Source organism: Mixophyes fleayi, chromosome 10, assembly GCF_038048845.1.
Source record: "Mixophyes fleayi isolate aMixFle1 chromosome 10, aMixFle1.hap1, whole genome shotgun sequence".
NCBI lineage: Eukaryota > Metazoa > Chordata > Amphibia > Anura > Limnodynastidae > Mixophyes > Mixophyes fleayi.
In genome coordinates this window covers 28,142,340-28,166,173 of record NC_134411.1, presented here as the reverse complement: position 1 = coordinate 28,166,173, position 23,834 = coordinate 28,142,340, and the positions used below count along the sequence as shown (strand labels likewise).

General features: G+C 42.3%; 1 protein-coding gene and 1 long non-coding RNA gene across 11 annotated transcripts in view; one reads left to right on the top strand and one right to left on the bottom strand.

Annotated features, from left to right (window-relative positions):
- The window catches only part of LOC142103908 (uncharacterized), a 58,918-nt gene extending 37,271 nt beyond the window's left edge, over positions 1 to 21,647 (bottom strand). The window contains exons 1-3 of one of the 2 annotated variants that reach the window (XR_012679459.1): positions 21,616 to 21,647; positions 15,450 to 15,641; positions 1,356 to 1,521 (exon numbers count right to left, since the gene is read on the bottom strand). This is a non-coding gene — a long non-coding RNA (uncharacterized LOC142103908). Of the gene's footprint in view, positions 1 to 1,355; positions 1,522 to 15,449; positions 15,642 to 21,615 lie in introns of those variants that run through there. The other variant, XR_012679460.1, reaches the window with a different exon arrangement.
- Positions 21,648 to 21,772: 125 nt separating this feature from the next.
- The window catches only part of PPFIA1 (PPFI scaffold protein A1), a 58,648-nt gene continuing 56,586 nt past the window's right edge, over positions 21,773 to 23,834 (top strand). For all 9 annotated transcript variants that reach the window (XM_075188275.1, XM_075188273.1, XM_075188277.1 and 6 more), the window contains exon 1: positions 21,773 to 22,062. The gene's annotated coding sequence lies outside the window, so the exon portion shown is untranslated. The remainder of the gene's footprint in view (positions 22,063 to 23,834) is intronic.

Here is a 23,834-nt window from a genome sequence, read left to right as displayed (position 1 = left end):
CTCCCGCCTACAAGACTACTCCTGTGCTGCTCCTCACTTATGTATTCTGTACCACGCCCAATCAGGCTTTTCCACAGCCTTCACAAATCTTTAGACGCTCTCTGCAAACCCATATCCATATTAGAGCCTACCTTATTCCCCACCTTACCTGTCCCAATCTCCACTCTGAGCCACAATTTCTCCTCTTGTTTCAGATGTGCCCTCTTCCACAGAATGTAAGCTCTCTCATGAGCAGGGTCCTTAATACCCTATGTTGTCATATCTGCATTTATTTTGTCTACCTGGTATGCCCTGTTTTCCCCACTGTACAGCATTGCGGAGGGCTGTGGTGCATTACACATCTATAATAATAATAATACTGTACTTGGGATGACTGAACCATGGTTCTTCCTGGCAGAAGGCAGTTTAGCTAATCTAAGAACTCTTTACTAGGCAATAAAAGAGAGTTGATAGATAACAGGGAATATCTGAGTCAACAATCAGGGTAAGGTGACCTCACAAGTATGTCTGTTTCGTTCGGTATAATACATTAACACCTTATTTGATACACACAGTGATTTGCTGAAAACTTAAAGTAACTTAATATATGAGGATATATGACAACAAACATTATTTTCCCAATTATCCTGGTTAGGCTATAATCATAACAATTATATAAGGGACTTCCGTTTAAGTCTATTTTTAATATACGGTGAAAGTGAATTTGAAATGTATTTAATTAGGAACATAGTTGTCTGAAGGCAGAGGGCTGGTTTGCCCGAACATTTGAACCCTCACCCTAGAGCAGGGGTAGGGAACCTGTGGCTCTCCAGGTGTTGTGAAACTACAAATCCCAGCATGCCTTGCCACCTATCTGCTGGTTGTCTACTGGCAAAGCATGCTGGGACTTGTAGTTTCACAACACCTGGAGAGCCGCAGGTTGCCTACCCCTGCCCTAGAGGATCAAGCCCTGGGGGTGACCAGGCTGAGGGTCACTGGTTGTCCCACTTTTGTTTTTTTTATTAGTCAGAGAAAAATCAATAGTTACTAGATAAGAGTTCTGCCCATTCAGAATTTTAATTTTACAATTTTCAATGATTTGAAATAGCTGAATAAACTTGCCCTTTACTAGATTCCCTCATTATAATATCCAGTACAGAATATTGTGACAAATACACTCAATGTTTTTAAATAAATGAAAAATGTTACAAACTTGTTGATTAAACACATTATACACTCAACTCACCGCCCCCACCAATCAGAATGACCTGTTATCAGATAGTATGCAGCTGTTGTTATAATGTTGAAGAGCTTTACTCCTGTTCCCTGACGCTGGTTTGTACACCGAAATTGGATAGAAATTTCACCAGTGGTCCTTGAAGTTACAAATTATTTTCTTTATTTAAAAACAACCACACATACCCTACACATAAAAAAAAACACTTTTTCCTACTTTGTGCCGGTCTCTCAGAGAAGCCATGCTGAGAATTTCAGTTTTCACATAATAGCACTGATCACATAACCAGCTGCTCTGTTGTGTGACTGGGATTTTAAAGGGGAAAAAATAAACCACAGTTACGTTCGTAAGGTCAAGACAACCTGACCCAAATAAAAGCACAGCTATAACATTTATCAGGGTAGGGAAGTTGTCTGTTTTCTGTTCATAGTGGACGGTGGTTATAGTGCCCCCTGCTGGTCACAGCTCACATGGACCACTTACAGAAGACTAGCAAGCACCATGTACACACTCTGCGGCTTCACTTCACCATATCTTGAATGAGATAATCAGACATTATTTGTCACTATCGGGAACACACTGATAGTAGGCACTGAACACTTGTTTTTTTTAATGGGCTGGCTGAGTATTCCGGCGCTGTGGAGTTATGCCGGAACTTACAAATAATGATGATACTGTTTGTACATTTTTTGCCGTAGCCTTCAAACAAGTGTTAGCTGAATGCCATTGTCTGCCATGAAGGGGAGCTGTACAATGTGTAGACACTTTGCCATACTTTAGGGAAGCAGTGACATGTGTTTGCGTGGGTTTCCTTCGGGTGCTCCGGTTTCCTCCCACACTCCAAAAACATACTAGTCGGTTAATTGGCTGCTATTAAAATTGACCCTAGTCTCTTTCTCTGTCTGTCTGTGTGAATGTTAGGGAATTTAGACTGTAAGCTCCAATGGGACTGATGTGAGTGAGTTCTCTGTACAGCGCTGCGGAATCAGTGGCGCTATATAAATAAATGGTGATGATGATTATGATGAAATGGCTAACAATAGGCTGCACTTTACTACACAGCAAGTTCAAGCAAAATGTCAAATATTTTTGACACTTCTACAAGTATGTGAGCGGTAAAAGATACAGTTTACACTAGCACAAGTGCAATTTAGTTTCAGGAGCCTTTCATTAATTTGTGGTGCAAGTAGTAAAAAAAAAGGATGTTTAATTTAGATTTTGGTGCAGTTCAATCATTCTTGCCCACTCTCCCCGAATACCGGGTAGGTCTCCTGGACTCCCGGGAGAGCAGGTAATTCTCCCGTATCTCGCCTCACGGCAAAATGACGCAGGACAAGATGCGTCATTATGCCGGCCCTTCCGGGAGAACAAAAATTAAGTAAGTGTGAGTACAATAAGTTAAGCTGCAATAGTTCTACTTACCTGGGTCTTTCATCATATGACCTGGCTGATCCCTCTCCTACCACTTGCTAGAATGAAATGGGTGAGTGTTGTTCAGGTGACTGGGAAGTTCATGGGGGAGGGGCACTGACAACACTGCTGTGTTTATTATAGAAGCCCACCTCAGTAGGACAGAGGAATGTAGTGCTAGGTCATTGGTGCATTAAGGAGACCTGACAGATCTGGAAAGTAGAACTAGTTTTTCTAGCATTACATTTAACTCCATCCAAAACATTTAGTTTTGCATGCATTAAAAGGTATCTGTAGCGGGTACTCGAGTCAGGGAAGAAACGGGCAAGTTTCATGTTATGCCTTTCATTGGAAGATAGCCACGAACACAGCAAATAAACCCATAGTTGATGATATGAGCCTGGGAGCGAAGCCAGAGCCGGATAAAGGGTGGACACATATACCGGGCACCTCCTCTCTCAGGGGGCCAATCAGACCAGGTACTTCCATCTGGGGTGCCAGCTGAGCACTGTATGGTGGCTGGTCCCTCCTCCGTTTATTGCGTCCCAGGTGAGGAAGGGTCTGACCTTGGAGATACTGCAACGGTAGAAACGTCAGGTTTGGGAGAGGGACTGAATGTGGGGATTGATGGAGAGGGAGGAATCGAGGATGACACCCAGGGAGTGAACTTGAGGAACAGATATCCCTTTCGGTTTACCAGTTGAGAAGGGGGGATTTAGAGAATATTTACTTCCATTAAAGGACTTTTACTTTGGTGAGGGTGATTTCATGATCATCATCATCACCATTTATTTATATAGCGCCACTAATTCCGCAGCGCTGTACAGAGAACTCATTCACTTCAGTCCCTGCCCCATTGGAGCTTACAGTCTAAAATACCCTAACATACACACAGACCGAGAGAGACTAAGGGCAATTTATTAGCAGCCAATTAACCTACCAGTATGTTTTTGGAGTGTGGGAGGAAACTGGAGCACCCGGAGGAAACCCACGGAAACATGGGGAGAACATACAAACTCCTCACAGATAAGGCCATGGTTGGGAATCGAACTCAGGACCCCAGTGCTGTGAGGCAGAAGTGCTAACCACTGAGCCACCATGCTGCCTATGCGGGACTAGAGGTTCCAGTAGTTCTGCAAGCTCCAGTATGCTATGACAGCCATGGGTATGCTGGCACTTGTAGTTCTACATACTGAAGCAGTTTGTGCTGCAAGAGCTTGCTGGAACCAGTAGTGCCACATATTAAAATACTAATTGTTTTTTAAACAGACAAAATCATTTTCTGTTATACAATAAAATATTGCAATAACTGAACAGAAGGATTATTGATAGAACTTCCCACTAAGAAAATATGAAGAAGACAGGGAAAAAGACATTGACTCGCCCCATCCCCACCCCCAACACATACACGGGGGTGACAGGTTCTCAGCAGTGTAGCAGCCAGACCCACCTGCAGCTGTTTAAGGTGAATATGACAACTTTAAATTACCCACACACTTCCCATTTGCTGTTTGTATATTTTCGACGTCTAATACAGCAGGAGAGGGGACCCCCATATTCCATCTCTACTACCCAGCCTTAAGCGATAAAGCTTGAATATATCCCAGGGTCAACAATCACCTTAAGCAACTGTGCAATTAACAGGGAACCCCCAAACCAGGAAAAGTCTGCACGGAACATGTAGTCAATGCTGGATACGACCAGTCTCTAATTAAAATACACCACTGTTGGCTAGAGATCGATGGACCTCGGGAGGACAGTTGAGAGTGTTCACTAACATACAAGGAAACCTCTTTATTGCTAGTTTATGCTGCCGCTGGACAGTAACGATTGTGTTCCCCCTTTCTTTTGGATTGGAAGGGGTGTGTCTTCCATAAAAGGTAAAAAGAAATAATTTTTTTTTTTTTAAATCATTAAATTTAAATATTTTCTCTTCACTGTACAGTAGGGGGCAGCAGTAATCAACGTGAATATTAGAAATTATAATGAAAACCTTGATTATGTGGAGTATTTTTATGAATATTTTCTAGGTTTATCACTATGACATTAGGAGGGTGCGCTGCCCTCACATATAATGGAAGCTAAACTCATAGGCAAACCGAGGGGTGGTTTCCTAGTGCCTGGAAACCCCCCTCCAAGCCTGGGGCTCTGTATAATTGAGGTGGCTGGACCCTGCCCCTGCTTCACACGGCTCTGCTCGAATAGGGAGAGCTGCGTGCACCTAACAGTAGTGCACGCAACATTGCCCATGTATATTATGGGGATAGGGAGAGTTGGAGAGCAGCCAAGAACTGCCTAAAATTATAGCCACGCCCCCATGCATGCTGGTCATGCCCACTGGCGGCGTGGTGTGGAAACCCCCCTCTGCAAATCCTGCGTTTGCCCCTGAAACTTATGACATTGATGCATTCCAGAGAGTCCAGAGTTTTAAAATGTATGCTAGTTTTGACCATTTTATTTGATGCATTGCTTATGTAGAACAAAAAAAAGAAATGAAAAACAATATTTTTTATGTCATTTTATATGTCAGAAATAACATTTTAATTCTTAAAAATTATCTTGAATTTTTTTTTTTTACCCTTTGTACAAATAGTAATGTATTCAAAGGGGGTGAAGCCTAAATTCTCAGATGTATGAGAGAAAACGTTCCCAACAATCTGGAATGTAAAGGGTTAAATCCATTCTATGTATAACATGTCCTGTTCACTGCAGACCTGTAATGTGATTTTTTTGTTTTCCACACCAATCCACTAACTGTTCCAGGCTTACAAATCCGCCGCAGAGAAAACTGGGTGTTTTCCAGAGAAAATACTAAATTAACAAATGACAATATGGAGACCAGGAGAGGCTCTGCTAAATATGGTAATTGCCATGCTCCATGTTTGAGCCTTTGGCACCCTTAAACACAAAAACCCCAACGGAATGCTCTTGGCTTGCCTCCTGTTTTAAGTTTGTTACAAAGAAGAAAAAAAAAAAGAAAATGTTTAGGAATGATTTATGCTATTTTGAGCAGTCCTATCCAATTCAGATCTGGCTTCTGGCCCAGCTGTGAAAAACTGGCCAAAAATAGCATTTTAAAGCAGTGTACAATTTCAGTCAAATCAGCATTTGCTGTGCATTGTGGGAACGTACAGCCAATCTTTGTCATTCTCTCAAACAGCTGTTTTGTGTTGCTTAGGAGCATGCAACATTCCAGTGGGGGGAAATAATCATATTATTACGCTAGATCAGTTAGATAAACATTGCTGTGCAATTAATGGAACCATTTAGGCTGCAAAACAATGGTACAAACTGCGACAGACTTGTCAGTGACAACCAGGGAGAATTGCCTGAACGTTCCCCCGTCTCATGGATATCAGTCCAACTAATAAAGCAGCGATATATTAACCTATGTTAGGAGATTGGTGTAAATTACAGGATGCAAAATAACCGCTAAATAACAATAATGAATAAATGGAATTATTAAAAACAATGAGGGGTCTATTTTAACCCCTCCATTATGAAGATTATCTAGCACTGTTCATCTCAGTGATATAAAATCTACAGCGCATTTTATGAATGAAATTGCACCGAAGCAGCTGAGCGATGCTCAGCTCCTCAGCGACACTGGCTGGTGGCAGTAAGAGAGGTCTGCCCATGTGTGACCTGGCACACCACTCGCGCATCTGCACTGAAACTAGAAGACTGGACTTGGTAATTCAGTTTTAGATTCCAGTAAAAAAAAAAAAAAAAAAAAAAAAAAAAATTTATAAAAAAGAAAAAAAGCTTTTTTTCCATGCAGTCCCCTGACTAACACCTACAATGACGTTAGGTATCGGGGGGAAGTACTTGTACTGCCGCTGTCTGTGATAAAAAGGCTTGCACATGCTTTGCATGGGGAAGCATTGCTGGAGGCCCCCGGCGAAGACTGCCACAGGGGATAGTCTCCACCAGCCAGGGGGCTCCCTAAATCTAGCGAAAACTCTCATTTTCGCTGACTCTAGGTTTTTTTCGCTAATGATAAAAAGATGTCTCAGTGACATATATTAGCAGCTATTAAAAATCAAACAATGGCTGGCATGTGTATGTTACGGACGGAGAGGGAGCGCGTCCAGACCGAATAGACTCTGATTTACTACCTGCATCTCCTACACTTAACGAAGTTCCCCAATGTCCCTATTAGTAGTTCCATGGTGACCATTCGACCAGTGTAACTTTCACGAATTGGAAGGGATCCTATTAGGTTCCCTCCCTCATGTGTTCAATATGGTTTAACAGCAGAATTGTTTAATGTGTTCCCCCCACTATGTACCCCTTCAATCCTTCCCCTTTTTTTTTGTGTCCTTTCCTTACCCCCCATCCCTTTCTTCTTTCTGTACCCCATAATTTTTGAAAAATTAATAATAAAAATACTATTGAAGTTAAAAAAATAAATAAAAAATCAAACAATGGCTTAGTGGTTAGCACTTCTGCCTCACAGCACTGGGGTCATGAGTTTGATTCCCGACCATGGCCTTATCTGTGTGGAGTTTGTATGTGCTCCCCGTGTTTGCATGAATTTCCTCCGGGTGCTTCAGTTTCCTCCCACACTCCCCAAAAAAAACACATACTAGTAGGTTAATTGGCTGCTATCTACATTGATTCTAGTCTGTGTGTGTGTGTGTGTGTTAGGAAATTTAGACTGTAAGCTCCAATGGGGCAGGTACAGATGTGAGTGCGTTCTCTGTGTCTGTGTGTGTCTGTATGTATGTTAGACTGTAAGCTGAATGAGTTCTCTGTACAGCGCTGCGGAATTAGTGGCACTATATAAATAACTGATGATAAATATATATCCTCTATCTACATGACTGTTCTCAGTGGTGGACAAAATTAGTAGCTCAGGGCGAATGTGCTTAGGAGTCTTTTACAATCTAAGAAATGGATCTATGGAAAATTTCCTAAATGTTGAGACGCCAGCAGTAAATTTGTACACAATGGACCTGATTTTCAAGTGTCCATTTGCTGCAAGTAAAAATGAGTCTTGTGTTAAAATTATCACTCTCTGCAGAAGAAACTTCATCCATATTTGTAATTGCGCGTGTACAGTTCAGTACAGTGGGGGGTGGAGACACAAGTCAACCAGACCCATTAGAGATACAGCTGATTTTGACTTCAACATTTATTTAATTTGCGAGTTGTATCATTTTGCCTTTTAGGAGGTGGATCTTAGCACATTCCATAGGCATGGCCACGTTTGCAAATTGATGACGGACACATTTTTTGTATCAGACGCATTTATGTGCTAGAATTAAAGTTGCATGTATCATAAGGTAGGAATGACTCCACATAAAGCGACAGAAACGTACAAGAATGTATTTTTTGCTTTGACGCAGAAGTAATACTCATCTACTCTTACATAATTAGCACATAATAAGGAAATAGGCAGAGTATTTAATGTAATAGATTTATAATACACATCAATGGATAGTCTCCTGTATATATTAAATAATAATAATATACCCCATTTTATAAATGATTATAAATATTTGAATCACCTCTGCGTTCTGTGACCTGTATGTCATAGAACGCCTCTGTAATTTCTAATACACTTATAATTTACAGTAGGGGGGACATTATTCCATTTATAACACCATTATAACACTGCTACATCCAAGAAGGGGAGAGGCAGCATCAAAGACTAATGTTTAATACATAAATTGAATAATAATAATATAATAAACACATTGCATCCTTACTACAATGCATCACAGATAGACATGTACTGACATAATCTGTCACTTGACTGACACTTATAATCATTTTGCAGCAATCAGTTTGCTTTATATGATAAAAAACAACAATTCATGTAAATGTCTGAAATGTTAATTGAAACAGATTAAAATGTTATATTTTGTATTTAGCTCTGACAGATGTTACAGCAGTCACAATCAAAAGTATATTATAGGGTTTCATCCACTCAACATTTAGGAGCTAATATGCAATAGGTAACGATAAATGTAACAGTGTAGAGCAGCGGGGGAGCAACGTGAAAGAGGTGGAGCACCATACAGAGGAAGGAGGAAAGGCACAGTGCACTCCCTCCTCCTGCGGGTACGCTGTGTGACCTCCCTGCACTATGCACTCTCTTCTCCTGCAGGTACGCTGTGTGACCTCCCTGCACTATGCACTCTCTTCTCCTGCAGGTACGCTGTGTGACCTCCCTGCACTATGCACTCCCTTCTCCTGCAGGTACGCTGTGTGACCTTCCTGCACTATGCACTCCCTCCTCCTGCAGGTACGCTGTGTGACCTCCCTGTACTATGCACTCCCTCCTCCTACGGGTATGCCACGTGACCTCCCTGCACTGTGCACTCCCTCCTCCTGCGGGTACGCCGTGTGACCTCCCTGCACTATGCACTCCCTCCTCCTGCAGGTACGCTGTGTGACCTACCTGCACTATGCACTCCCTCCTCCTGCGGGTACGCCGTGTGACCTCCCTGCACTATGCACTCCCTCCTCCTGCAGGTACGCTGTGTGACGTACCTGCACTATGCACTCCCTTCTCCTGCAGGTACGCTGTGTGACCTTCCTGCACTATGCACTCCCTCCTCCTGCGGGTATGCCACGTGACCTCCCTGCACTGTGCACTCCCTCCTCCTGCGGGTATGCCACGTGACCTCCCTGCACTGTGCACTCCCTCCTCCTACGGGTATGCCACGTGACCTCCCTGCACTGTGCACTCCCTCCTCCTGCGGGTATGCCACGTGACCTCCCTGCACTGTGCACTCCCTCCTCCTGCGGGTACGCCGTGTGACCTCCCTGCACTATGCACTCCCTTCTCCTGCAGGTACGCTGTGTGACCTCCCTGCACTATGCACTCCCTTCTCCTGCAGGTACGCTGTGTGACCTCCCTGCACTATGCACTCCCTTCTCCTGCAGGTACGCTGTGTGACCTCCCTGCACTATGCACTCCCTTCTCCTGCAGGTACGCTGTGTGACCTCCCTGCACTATGCACTCCCCTCTCCTGCAGGTACGCTGTGTGACCTCCCTGCACTATGCACTCCCTTCTCCTGCAGGTACGCTGTGTGACCTTCCTGCACTATGCACTCCCTCCTCCTGCGGGTATGCCACGTGACCTCCCTGCACTGTGCACTCCCTCCTCCTACGGGTATGCCACGTGACCTCCCTGCACTGTGCACTCCCTCCTCCTGCGGGTATGCCACGTGACCTCCCTGCACTGTGCACTCCCTCCTCCTGCGGGTATGCCACGTGACCTCCCTGCACTGTGCACTCCCTCCTCCTGCGGGTATGCCACATGACCTCCCTGCACTGTGCACTCCCTCCTCCTGCGGGTATGCCACGTGACCTCCCTGCACTGTGCACTCCCTCCTCCTGCGGGTATGCCACATGACCTCCCTGCACTGTGCACTCCCTCCTCCTGCGGGTATGCCACATGACCTCCCTGCACTGTGCACTCCCTCCTCCTGCGGGTACGCCGTGTGACCTCCCTGCACTATGCACTCCCTCCTCCTGCAGGTACGCTGTGTGACCTACCTGCACTATGCACTCCCTTCTCCTGCAGGTACGCTGTGTGACCTTCCTGCACTATGCACTCCCTCCTCCTGCGGGTATGCCACGTGACCTCCCTGCACTGTGCACTCCCTCCTCCTGCGGGTATGCCACGTGACCTCCCTGCACTGTGCACTCCCTCCTCCTACGGGTATGCCACGTGACCTCCCTGCACTGTGCACTCCCTCCTCCTGCGGGTATGCCACGTGACCTCCCTGCACTGTGCACTCCCTCCTCCTGCGGGTACGCCGTGTGACCTCCCTGCACTATGCACTCCCTTCTCCTGCAGGTACGCTGTGTGACCTCCCTGCACTATGCACTCCCTTCTCCTGCAGGTACGCTGGGTGACCTCCCTGAACTATGCACTCCCTTCTCCTGCAGGTACGCTGTGTGACCTCCCTGCACTATGCACTCCCCTCTCCTGCAGGTACGCTGTGTGACCTCCTTGCACTATTCACTCCCTTCTCCTGCAGGTACGCTGTGTGACCTCCCTGCACTATGCACTCCCTCCTCCTGTGGATTTGCCGTGTGACCTCCCTGTACTATGCACTCCCTCCTCCTGCGGCTATGCCGCGGTGGTAGTCACTTTAACGGTGCTGATAACACCGACCGTGACTACCACGAAGGGAAAAAAAATTAAAATGTCTTCCCTGACTTAGAAGAAATGATGACTGACCTTAACAATGACAGAAGAAGTTCCCGGCAGTGTGAGAACAAATCACGATCCCTAGTAAGAACGGCATCTTGTTTCTACGTACTTTTCAATTGCGACCTTTGTATCACTAGTTTTAAAGCGGCAATGCCGCTTCTCATCCGACCTGTTACACTTAAGCCTAAGTGTAATACTTAGGTCGAATAGGAAGCGGCATTGCCGCTTTAAAAATAGAAAGGCAACAGATGACTGGCTGATTCCTGAAAACCTGACCAGGTGGTTGCATAAGTTAGGAGATCCACTAGGACAGTGATGGGCAAACTTTTTCAGGAGCGGGCCAAATAAAAAAGAAAAACTTTAGGCGAATATAATTTATTAAAAAACTCAAATATCGAAATATATAATACAATTTTTTTGAATGGGATGGGAGGGTGTTATATAGCAGTGTTACCTCTATAAGTGCAGCGATCGTACAGACACAGCACTTATTTCAGCAGGTTGTTGCAGATCCGTCTTTCTGGTGAGCCACTAACTGACAACACAGCAGCCAATCGAAATCCGCCTTAAGCTGGGTACACACTACAGAAATTTCCACCAACTTTATATACCGAGCGATTTTACATGTGATCGATGGTCCGATCGCTCGGTCCATGGACTGCATACACACTAGCCTTGTTTAGGACGATAAAGGGAAGAGCGGACGTCCCTTTAGCGACTTTTTACAGCCATGTTGTCGTGAGCAATGACTGTAATTTCGTACTCACTGTTGTGGATTGGTCAGAAGTTTATACACACTACACAGCGGAAACGAGATTGGAACGAAAAGCCCATCTCTTCTCACATGACTTTCAGCCATTAGGGGGCGGGCAGGTGTTCGAGTGATTGACATACGAAGTGTCCTTTTAGGAAGGAGGATGAAGTGTAATGGAGGAAATAGCTGGGAAGGCATAAAAATGAAGGTTCTGACACACAGGGTCGACTCTAATCATTTTATGCATATTTCAATGAAATATTTTAAAATATTGGCGGGCCGGATAGAACCTCTAAGTGGGCCGGATCTGGCCCGCGGGCCGTAGTTTGCCCATCACTGCACTAGGACATCTCTCTAGTCCTAGGGAGTTTTATACCATCAGTCCTGAACATTCATTTTGGTCTATAATATGGATACTAATCCGGTCCAGTTCCTGGCTGATCAAATAGCATTGTCAAATTTAAACAGGACTTTGACATATTTCCTCTCTCTAACCACTCATGTACCTTTCTAGTTGGACTCGCAACCACCACAAAAGTAGGCGCAAATTGTGTTTTTGGTGGGAAGTTGCAAAAATTTGTATGTGGGCACGCACCTATGAATGAGCTAAGCAGACAACTAGGTGTTTTGCCCAGCTGCTTGTTTTGCACTGTTGTTAATTACTTTTTTTTCTAAGGGGTATTATGAACAAGCTTTTTTAAAATTGAGAATAATGATGAGGCTCCTGCCTTGATTTTTCCACTGTTCCCCCATATTTCTAACACCGCTCCTGCTCATCAGTACACATTCGTGGCACAACTGCAAAATAGTTATAAGACAGGACTCCTGCAAGTGTTTGGAAAGACAGCTGTGGGTTCCCTGGAGTGGAGTTTCTGGAATTCCACATACCAGGCATTCCTTACATCTACCTGCAGTAACAGATATACCGTCAAACTCTGCAAAGTGCTGCTGACAAAACAGCTTCTACCCCATTCCAAACCGGAGTACAATTCAGAGGCTATATGATGGCGACTCAGGAGTGTAAGTGTTGTGTTAGATCTACAAAACGTGAAAATAATACTGAACGTTTAATTGAATTCAGAAGAGTTGTATTAGCTGAATAGTACAATGATAAACTTGTGTTTCTCCACTTGATCGTGTACAGTACTGTTCACCCTAAAGTTCATAAATATTACTATAGACATCATAGCTCATTTACTAGCCTAAGAATATGCAAACATAGCGCGCATTTCATTGTGTGCTTGTCTCTCCACTTAGCGCATACAGAGTTGAACTCTTAGGTCCTGGTTTGAGATCGTCCATACAAATCTTCTGTGCAACCTTTTAAGAGGCAAATGTGCACTCTGGAAAAAGAGTTACAAAGTTCTGGCTGCATTCACTTGTGGAACGCTTGTTTGACCCTCACACATTTTAAACAACTCATCAGTTACTTAAAGAGGGGACTTCGGGGTTGTCTACATGACATGTGTCACATTTCTACATTTTAACGTTTTCTTTCTTTCATTGATACTTGTGCGTCTAGTAATGTGTTTTTCTACACCTGGTTGGCACAAAAGGAGACTTGTCGTAGGACACAAAGGATTACAGAAAGGATCTTTTCACAGCGTCTGTGCTTTTCTTTACAGTATATTTTTATGGGACACTACAGGTTCAAGCATTTCTTGTATGTCCTGGATTAGTTCCACAAGCGCTAGCATGCTCTAGCAACAATGGGTATGCCGGTACTTGTAGTTCTACAAGTAGTTTCCTTGTTATAGTGTGACCAGCCCAGTCTATTATAGCCTGCTTCTGCAGAGAAACGTCATGCTGGTCATACCCTTCCTTGCAAGAAGCATCGATCACTTTGGGGGAAGGAAGACATTTTTAAAAATTATTTATTCCCCCCCCTTTTTTTTTTTTATTCCACGTTAAAAGTCGTCATCATCAACATGATGAGGACAGGAATCTCTATTGCATTATGATACATTTACAGCTATCATAGGCTTAAATTTCAACACAGTATGTGGGGTCCAAGTATCTTAAGATATATGCCACTTTGAATAAACAAGTAATTTCGTAATGTACCCCTTTTATTATCTTTATGTGCCTGGAGGCCAGCCGCGTGTAGCCGATCAAGGTCGCTCGGGTAACTCAAGTTCTTGGAAAAACTGGATCTCAGTTATTTTTTAATGACCAGAAATTCCCACTTAGGACTAGATTTACTAAACTGCGGGTTTTGAAAAAGTGGAGATGTTGCCTATAGCAACCAATCAGATTCTAGTTATCATTTATTTAGTACATTCTACAAAATGACAGCTAGAATCTGATTTATCTGAGATAAATAGATAGATTTGCGATAGCTAGATTAGATAGATAGATATTAAACAGAATGATAGATAGATAGAAAGATTTGCGATAGATAGATTAGGTATGGGATAGACAGTTCTATAAATATTAAACAGAATGATAGATTTGAGATAGATAGATAGATATGAGATAGATAGATCCATAGATAGCTATATATTAAACAGAATGACAGACAGATAGATAGATAGTGTGAAAAATATCCAACTAATACCTCACGTTTTCATTTGTTAGATACACCCAGATATGCGTGGTAAGGAAGCGCACAGCCTATTTGTTTGGTATACATATAGGGCGTTTATATTGCCACACAGCTGGTACCATGTATATTATGGGATTAGCCAAGCGCATGCTTATTTTCTCTTGTTTTATTTCAAAGTCTCTGGGCTACAGGCTACATTTTCTGGTGCTCTTTTTATAATCCACCACTTGGTCAAAGTAATTAGTGAAACTTCTGTGATTATTCAGTTATTCAAAACTGGGGAAGTCCCTGGAGAACCATTATCCAGTTCACTGCAAGCTGATCCAGGCCGTCATTAGTGTCTTGACAAACTGCTCAAGCCATGTTTACGTTTAAAGTTATCCAGGCACCGTTGCCTGGAGAACAGACAGATCAGGCTGTCAGGGTTTGAATAACTCAAAAGTAAAATTGTTGATACTTAGGCAATTAAAGATTTAGCTGCATATGTAGATTGAGGTAAAACCACCTGACCACACACAAGTAATTCATCTATTAATTGTATTTATTGTTGAGAACCTGCCACTTCTCTTTGTCTGCATGAAGTTCTTATCAATTGTTTTTATTCTGTATGTACAGACAAATGCTCAAATATATATATATATATATATATATATATATATATATATATAGATACATACACACACACACACAGAAATTAATCTTTCTTTCCTTCAATAGGACATGTGAATTAAGTAATGTGAATATTGGCCGCAATGTCATATATTGCAGCCACCATGCTAAAGGTTTAAGTACTACCTACTGGAGGATCATGCATGCAATCAACTAATCAGAAACGACTAGAGAGTGCTGCTAATTGTCATTATCATAACATTGCCCCAGCCTCCAGCACATGTAACAGATATGCCTCCTAAAGGATTATCTGAGCATGTACCCCCATCTAATTAAGTCCTAATTATGTGACCACGATCTTACTGTATGCAGCCCGTCCCTTCTCTCCCCTCCAGGACACAAGTCAAATATACACAAATCTATATACAAATCATATGAATACACATTTTTGCAAAACGGAAATGAATATCTTACACAAAACAATATGATATACATTTAATGAAGTCCCCGAAGACAGGAGAAGTAGTAATAATCCTCTTAATAGAGACATTCCTGCAGGAAATATGTAATAATAAGATTGATGGAAAGGAAATGTCATGCAGTGAGACACGTGGCAACTTGCCTGCACCCGTGATATCAGTTTTATGTTATGAGCAAGATTTTCAGCATGACAGCCAAGGGGGTAACAAGCATTTCTAAACATTTCTTATTTTCTAAATGGAAACAGGCAACAATTACCTCTCTGATTGCTGCCCTCTGGCCTCTTCTCTTTCTTATTCTTCCACTTCCTTAACTGTTATCTCTCTCTCCAGCTTCCTACTTGATGCACTGTGTACAGGAGTAAAGTCAGGTCACAGCCATTTACTAACAAAGGGTGAGTCCAAGCCATGGGTAGAAGTGTCTTCTCTCACTGTGTTATTTTAAGCCAGCCTGTCAAACAAAATAAGGATGACACACATTTATTAAAGGGCCTTCAAACCAAAAATGCAATTTAGTTTATACGCAGCGGTCGAAGTGAAAATGTACAAGTGGCGGTATGAAAAATGTAATGGGAATGTAAGTGAATGGACTTTAAGGGCTAGATTTACTAAACTGCGGGTTTGGAAAAGTGGAGAAGTTGCCTATAGCAACCAATCAGATTCTAGCTTTTATTTATTTAGTGCATTGTACAAAATGACAGCTAGATTCTGATTGGTTGCTATAGGCAACATCTCCACTTTTTCAAACCCGCAGTTTAGTAAATATACCCCTAAGTGTTACAATGAAGGCAGTAGGAGAAGTGGCGGTATGACATACCACCGTATACACCCCCACTTCAACCAATGTATATGTAAAAAAAGATACTAGCACTGTTCACAGATAGGCAGACGTCTCAGGAGAATACATATGTAAAGATATTTGGGATAAAGCTTAGACCGTGGGTGAAGACATTTGTCTATGGACATCACACTTCCCACTGGTAAGACTTTTACAGACTACAGCGCTGATCAGAAATGAGGGTAACACATATTTGCCGCTCTCCCAGAGTGTCGGGGAGACTCCCGAATTCCAGATAGGTCTCCTGGATACGAGGAGAGGAGGCCATTCTCTCTCGCATCCTGCAGACAAGGGCTCTCGATGATGAAATTCGCCGCGCTCGTGTCCTTTTTCCGCAGGGCGTGGGGTCTAAATGAAGCAATTCGCTGCACCCTGTCCTCCTCCGCACCTGCAGTTCACCTCTCTTCCAGGAGATACCGGAGGGGAGGTGAATTGCAGGTGTGGAGGGGGACAGGGTGCCGCAAATGATAAAGTAGGCAAATATGTTCTAGTATACATTTGTATTGAACCCATTCAGTAACAAAATATATTACAGAACCTCGTTACAGTTTCACCTATGTAGCCCTAATCTGCTCAGCACAAGGTTACACTCAGATCACTAAAACAGAATTAATAATGGAAACCTGAAGGCAATATCGTTAAAGGACATTAATGCTTTAATTATACAACCTATGAATAACGCTGCAAAGTGGCAGACTCTTGTATACCCAGCGTTACTAAAAAAAAACAAAGCCCATCAGTGTCAATATTGTATTTGTAATCTTGTGTTGTACTCAAGCCTCTGAATCCATTCTAGACACCAATGCAGCTCTCTCACATAGGGACAAGTAGAGAAAAAGTCCCAGACAACAAGTAGAGTGTCTATACTACAGCATACTCGCCTACTCTCCCAGGATGTCTGGGATGCTTCCGAATTTTGGGGAGACTTCCCGGAAGAGCGGGAACTGTACTGGATCACGAGTGGGGCATAAAGACGCTATTCGTGGCAGTAATCCCCACTGCATAATACTGCAAATCACGAGAGGGCAGGTGAGGCGATGGTGACACCTGGCAAGTCTGTTCTGTAGTCGCAATCGACCAAACAGGCCGCGATCTACTGGTAACAGGCATAACTGCCTTACGTGAAGGGGGTGCAGCTGCTATAGGGGTGCCCGACCTTTCCTGTCAAAGCTCCATTTGTATATATAAGTTTTTCGCCACTACATCATCATCACCATTTATTTATATAGCACCATTAATTCCGCAGCGCTGTACAGAGAACTCACTCACATCAGTCCCTGCCCCATTGGGGCTTACAGTCTAAATTCCCTAACATACACACACAGACAGAGAGAGAGAAAGAGACTAGGGTAAATTTTGATAGCAGCCAATTAACCTACTAGTATGTTTTTGGAGTGTGGGAGGAAACTGGAGCACCTGGAGGAAACCCAGCCAAGCACGGGGAGGACATACGAACTCCACACAGATAAGGCCATGGTTGGGAATCGAACTCATGACCCCAGTGCTGTAAGGCAGAAGTGCTAACCACTGAGCCACCGTGCTGCCAACACATAAGAGCCATTAAAAAAATGTTGCCATGGGGCCCACAAATATCTATTTACGCCCTGCTACTGCAAGATTGTAATTGACTTTTTGGCCACCTCTGACTTAACCTATCATACAAGCTACTTTACGTAAATCCGTTAGCCATTCACAGATGTATAATCAAATGTTGCCATCTCTTGAAATGTATTGTGCAGAGGAGTGCAAGCAGCTGCTCTCTGTTATCAGCCAGTGAAAGTTAATGGTAGCTCATTCATATAAGTCAACTTGTATTTAAAGTGCAGCGGTTATTCAACTCCCATTGTGGTATGGTGACCTATATCTATATGTGAATATGAAAAGAATAATTTTCATATTAAGTCAACTTCTCAGATAGAATCTGAGGCCCTTCAAATAAAAAATATTCAGACACAAATACATAAAAAATGCTGCAAAACTGACGTAGACAGGAGAGAAAATGAAAATACCACAATGTATCACATGGAGTCATATGAATGGATATATAAACAAAGCTCTATTATCATTTGTTTGAATAACATTTGTGCTACATTCCAAACACAGCACAAACTACTTTCTCTGCTGCATTTATCTATCTTTGACAAGATAACAACAGTGACCTGCTATTGCTAACCTCCGTGAGCCATGTCATGCCTCCAACCTCTCTCTATACTACTGCAAATTTATTCATGTAGAATATTCTAAAAACATTGAAAATTAGAGCAATGATAAAGATTCTATATTAAATCATCCAATGTATGTAATTATTTACATTGTATATATCAGTACTGAACAAATTAATGTGGCATATCATCCTCAACATTTATTTATATAGCGCCAGCATATTCCGTAGCGCTTTACAATTGGGAACAAACACAGTAATAAAACAATACTGGGTAATTCAGACAGAGAGGTAAGAAGGCCCAGCACGCAAGCTTACAATCTACGGCATAGCAATAAATAAATGTTGCACAGACACATTAAGATACCTGAAGGATTCTAGGTCCCAGTGAACATTTTACAGTTGGGCTTTCCTGAATTTTTCTATGGTATCGCAGAGAGACGGCATTCCATTAGTCACAATTTATTGCCATATAATAATCTTTTATCAAAAAAAATAAATCCTCTTGGACTGCAGTACTCTCGAGCAAACTATAGGTGGTGCTATGTCATTTTTCATCTATGTAAATGCTATAAATACCTTATTAATAAAATTCACAAATAAACGTGCTAATGTTCCCAAATCTTGATAGAAATGAGATATTTTGAAAAAGAGATATAACAAATAAAAGATATTTGACATTGTATTTAAATTTGCTGTGCAGACGAGTGTTCGGTGTAATCTGTAATTTCAGAATGACTGCATCCTTTATTGTGAGATTACTGACAGGAAGATTGCAGTTTTGATAAACTCCAGAACAGTTTACATTTATATATTATAATATTATAAGTAGTTATTTGATGTAAGCCAACTTCAATTATTATTTTTAATATGTAATTATATATACCAGCATAGTCCACCAAGCACAGAAATAAAACAAGACAAGTGTACAAGTGTATATTTACTAATGCAGGTTTGAAAAAGTGGAGATGTTGCCTTTAGCAACCAATCAGATTTTAGCTGTCATTTTGTAGAATGTACTAAATAGTAATTAGAAGCTAATTGGTTGCTATAGGCAACATCTCCACTTTTTCAAACCTGCAGTTTAGTAAATATACCCCTAAGAATTACCAGACAGAACAAAAATAAAGGGACCCTGCTGCAAACTTTAATAGTATTTTTAGTAGATCTTTAATTAAATTAATGGCAAACCTCAGTTATTACACAAACATATTTAAAAAAATGTGCAGATATCAAAAAAACTATTTCACGGATCTGTTATATTTTATAGAAAGCTATGTATAAATGTACAGAAAATGTGAATCCTCCCTGTCCTCTGCCATAGAGCTGAACAGAAGTGATGCAGAACTGGACCATCAACACCTGCATCTCACAGTGTAATAGTCTCCCAGCAACTAGGCGTGGGTGGGTGCTGGAGATTTCTAGAGTTGGGGGGGGGGACGGGACAGGACGGAGGACCCTTCTATTTAAAACTGTAAGGGGGATTTGAGAGAGGGGGATTGTTCAAAAGCAGACAACCCCTTTAATTGTCTCTTTCATTGTTGGATCCATGTGATAGGGGAGTCTTAATTCTAAAATAGATCTTTTTACATAATTGCATTGTTTCCTTCCCTGCTTTGAATATCGTGTTGCATACTATACAATTATTTATAACTATTTTTAGGAGTTTTGAAAGAGCTGTGATTAAATACACAGTGCAAGAAGGTTCATTGGGTGAAGTGGGATTACACACCAGATATATCAATTAACAGTTCATTCAGACCAAGGGTACGCACCTTGACCAGATGGGATACTGGAATCTGTCTTTGGGGTTCCCTGGTTCTGATATGTAATATGTTCTATTAGGAACCAACACTTTTGGGGTTCCACACAAGGGCAGTGTTGTGTATTTCAATGTAAATAGTCATGTTCTGCAGGGTGTTCATTAATAGTGTCATTGAGTGGCAGGTTTAATAATTTGATTGGCGCTCACAGGCATGGGAGGGTAAACGTTCCCAATATTAATATCCTCAAATATTTTTTTAGGTCCTGGACAATTCTACAACACTCTAAACTGTTTAAAATATATGAATTGCTTTCATTTTGGATGGAAAGGACAGCTGAAACAGCAAACTACTCCCAAAGTACACTTTACCAAAGTTGGGTTCCCAAGCACGTCACCCAAAACTAATAATTCTTTTGATATGGATTCCCCCATTCCTCGGTTCCATCATTTCATGGTCATATTTTCCTAACTCAACAGACCTCTCTCTCCACCACTCCACACTGTCTTATTGCTGACACCCAAGACATCAATGTTTCTACCACTCCTCACTGTCTCATTCCCAATACTCAACACACCCCTCTCTCTACCACGCATCACTGTCTCATTCCTGACACTCAACACAGTCATCTCTCCCCCACTACTGCCTGTCTCATTCCTGACACACACAAAAAACCCCACTCTCTGCCACTAATGTGTCATTTCTTACATTCAACACATCTCACTCCTCACTGTCTCATTCAAGAAACTGAACAGACCCCTCTCTTTACCACTCCTCTGTCTTATTCTTCACATTTACCAAAACCTCTCCCTAATGTCTCATGTGGGATGTTCAACCCACATGAGACATGAGGATGTTCATTTACTCATCAGCGTTTCATTGCTCACATTTAACAGACCTCTCTCCCACTCCTCACTCTACAGAGCCCTCTCTCTCTTTCCCACTGCTAACTCTCTCATACGCCTGTCTCTATCACTTCTGACACTCTACAGACCTGTCTACTACTCACTGTCATTCCCAGCACCTCTTTCCCACACAGCAGACCCCTCACTGTCTCAGCACTCACACTCAGCAGACCGCTATCTCTAACTCAGCACACACTCCGCAGAGCCCTCTCACTGTCTCGGCACTCACACTCAGCAGACCTTTCTCACTGTCTCAGCACTCACACTCAGCAGACCCCTCTCACTGTCTCAGCACTTACACTCAGCAGACCCTTCTCACTGTCTCAGCACTTACACTCACACTCAGCAGACCCCTCTCACTGTCTCAGCACACACACTCAGCAGACCCCTCTCACTGTCTCAGAACTTACACTCAGCAGACCCCTCTCACTGTCTCAGCACTTACACTCACACTCAGCAGACCCCTCTCACTGTCTCAGCACTCACACTCACGCTCAGCAGACCTCTCTCACTGTCTCAGCACTTACACTCACACTCAGAAGACCCCTCTCACTGTCTCAGCACTCACACTCAGCAGACCTCTCTCACTGTCTCAGCACTTACACTCACGCTCAGCAGACCCCTCTCACTGTCTCAGCACTCACACTCAGCAGACCTCTCTCACTGTCTCACTGTCTCAGCACTTACACTCACACTCAGCAGACCTCTCTCACTGTCTCAGCACTTACACTCACACTCAGAAGACCCCTCTCACTCACTGTCTGACTACGGTCTCTCAGCAGCCCGCTCTCACCACACTATCCCCGCCCCCTCTCGTCTCATTGGTTACATGTCAGGATGGTGTCACGCCCCCGTTTCTCTGGTAACGTGTCCTGACCCCGCCCACCGCGTGACGCAACGAATGCCGGCACGTCACGCACCGACCAGTCACCGCGGTGTATGCCGGGAATAGAGAGGCGGCCTGACGGAGCCCGGGACACCGAATAGGGGATCCCCCAACCCTGCGCTCCACCCGGGACCGCCCAAGTCACACGGGACAGCAGGGCGCACCGGGGCCGGCGCAGGACCTGACCGTGGGATTCCCCCCTCCGGTACACGAAGCCCGGGATCCCCCCCCACTCCCACCGGCCCCGGTCCATGCTACACGGTACACAGCACGGAGCTCACTGTCAGTATAGGGGGCAGGACCGGGAGCAGACAGCAAGGTGATTATACGGTGTATGGACTCTGTCTGTGGGTCACATTGTGTCCTCATACTAGAGATTTATATTATATTATATACTTACCATGTATGTGTTATCTGACCTGCTGGGCTTTACTTTCATACCACTTAAATGGGCACGTCTATTAGTATTGTATATACAGTATGGGTGGTCATTATATATATATATATATATATATATATATATATATATATATATATATATATAATATTTGCAGCCTTATACTATTAATATTGTCAGATCTATTAGTATTTTACATTCTATGTACTGTATAGCTGGTCCTATTATATGTATTATAGCCTTATACCATTCATTTTGCCATGTCTATTTGTTCATACTCCTGATGACTGTTTAAAAGTGTATTTTTCCCCAATTTGTGTGAACCATGTTTCCCACCGTTCTTCTGATCAGATTACGTAAAATGAGGTAGAAAATAGCCTAATAGAGCTGAAAATAGATTTAAAAATCTGCGTTGCCCTGGTGAACAAATATACTATTTTAGTTATTGCTCTTAGTTGTTTCTGTGTTTTATATTAGCATGTCTATTAGTGTTGTATATTCTTATGTCTTTTTCTCAATGTATTTATATGGACATGGTGTACTGTGGCCTTACTATTTATATACATGTCTTTTGTGTTTTTATATACTGCTGTCTGCATCGTGTTAAGATATAGATGGTCATAATATATAATAGTAGACTCATACGTTTTTTGTATATAAACATGACTATTATCGGTGCAAAAAAAATTATATATATATATATATATATATATAATATTTTGTATATGTTTACACCTGTGTCATGTTGATCTATCTATGTTGTCTTTGTAGTCATGCGTATTATCGGTAGACAGTATAATTTACCTGTTTACCTTGTGTTTCCATTACATACTGTCTTCATTTTATAGCTTAACGTGGACTTTTATCCCAGATTGTAGAGATGTATAATGTGTTGTATGCATCCATGTTTATGGAATAGATGCATATATTATATCAGTGCTATGATTCTCTAACGCACATTATTGTAGAATACATTTATTTCTAATGGTCCCATAGATTGTAAGCTTGCGAGCAGGGTTCTCTTACCTCTCTGTCTGTATGTACTACCCAATATTGTTTTATTAATGTTTGTTCCCAATTGTAAAGCGCTACAGAATTTGCTGGTGCTATATAAATAGATGATGATGATGATGATGAATGGTCCGTTCTTTTACCTCTTGTAGTTTGTTTACATTGCTCTGCTTGCCTGTGCCACAAATCTGTTTCCAGTTGCATATCTGTTGAGATAGATGTATAGACTCTAGTGGTCACCAAGTTCAGTGTATGTTTTTGGAAGTTTTCTAGCATTAGTCAAACATTTGGCAAATTATGTGGATTCAGAAATAAAATGCTGTAGATGTATTTTCATACATGAATCAGTTGTTGACTATATAAATATATACTTAATCAGTTGTGTTCTGGTGCAGTTATAATGGTACATGCTGATTTTCTTGTTTGTGAGGTTATGACTTATGTTAAATTACCTTATTGTTGTGGTTTTTTTTTTTCTTGGTTTTTTTTAACTAATGATGTAAACTTGATCTACACCAATGATTGGCAACCTGAAACACTTTGGGGATAGCATGGTTGGCCCTCTAACCTTAAAAAGGGCCCCACATTGCCCTTAATCTCAGTAATAAGTTAAACAATATACAATGAAAGAGATACCTATCTGTAATAACATACCATTTTAAACAAGTGTTACAAGCTATAAC